This window comes from Stegodyphus dumicola, chromosome 6 (assembly GCF_044657685.1).
Source record: "Stegodyphus dumicola isolate Sdum_Otavi_A_Nest chromosome 6, ASM4465768v1".
In the NCBI taxonomy this organism is placed as follows: domain Eukaryota; kingdom Metazoa; phylum Arthropoda; class Arachnida; order Araneae; family Eresidae; genus Stegodyphus; species Stegodyphus dumicola.
In genome coordinates this window covers 174,843,442-174,844,901 of record NC_140773.1, presented here as the reverse complement: position 1 = coordinate 174,844,901, position 1,460 = coordinate 174,843,442, and positions in this window count along the sequence as shown.

Sequence of the window (1,460 nt, the reverse complement as noted above, 5' to 3'; positions counted from 1 at the left end):
GATCGCCTCTAGAAGCAATACAGCACATACAGCGATGTGTGATGCTTTCAATTATGCGGTCTATCAGTTCCATAGGAAGCGAGAGCCATTGAGCGACAAGGGTTTGAGGGGGCGGATTGAGAGCAGCTAGACGTCTCCCTAAAGCATCTCAAATGTGCTCGATAGAATTCAAGTCCGGGGATCGAGCTGGCCACTCCATGCGCATAAATTGTTTCCTGTTGAAGATAATCATCTACGATGTGAGCCCTGTGTGGTCTTGCGTTGTCGTCCTGTAACAGGAAAGCATCACCTATTGCCGCGGCATATGGGCGCACATAAACATCAAGGATGTCATCTCTATAAATTTGAGCAATAACGGTTACCCTTGGAAAGACATGGAGGTCTGTGCGTCCACCCAAAGAGATTCCACTCCAAACACAGACACTGCTCCTTCCGTATGCATCTCTTTCTCAGATTTTTGACGGATGATAACAGGTTCTAGGTTCTCCCTATAGCAAATAACACCTACTATCGCTTTCTAGACTAAACCTGGACTCATCCGTAAAGAGAACCGCCCTCCATTGATCAGACGTCCAGTGGACATGTTGTCGTGCCCACTGAAACGGTCCCTCCTATGGCGTGACGTGAGCGGCACACAAATGGCCGCATACAGACCACCTTCGTGAAGCCTTCTACACACAGTTGACGTTGACACGAACCTTCCGGTGGCTGCAGCAAGGGAGGATATAAGAAGAGTTGGAGTAGCGGTTCTATTCCTGCGTGCACATAATGTCAAATGTCGGTCATCGGCGCTCGTCGTAATAGTTGACCGTCCTTGTCTGAACCTCCTTAGATGCCGAATCTGCGGTTTGAAATTGCCTCCAAAGTCTATGAACCACAGAAGGACTCACATTTATCCATCTGGCCACTTTTATTTGACTTTGTCCTGCCTCTAGTCTCCCAATGGCTATCCATTCTGCAGGCAAATGATACCTGGAGGTCATTGTTACGTATTGGCTATCTCAGATTTCTGATGTCACTGTCACAGTGAAATATGTGGACTCTCAAACATGGACTTTTATGCTCCTCGCAGATGACGTATACCGAAAGCAGCGCCACTAATTTGCATATCGCAGTTTTACTCAGCTACTCTTACTTGGCAATCAAATTTTACACGGTTTGGCTTATTTTTGAGGGAGTTATCGCTATTTTTTTTTATTTTCCCTTAATTTATGATAACCAGTGTATTAAGAGATGAGTATCTAAATCCTGTTATTTCATATGAAACTTACCTTCATTAAATTACCTTTACATAAATTTCTAAAACATTTAACAGCTGTAGTTAAATGCCTTAAATATTAGGGTACTTCATAGTATTAAATACACATACTAGTAAAATTAGACATTTCACTTTTTGCTTACGTAAACTTAGAATTCCGCCGAGACAGGTTTTCAAAAATTCTATTTCACAGGATTAATGA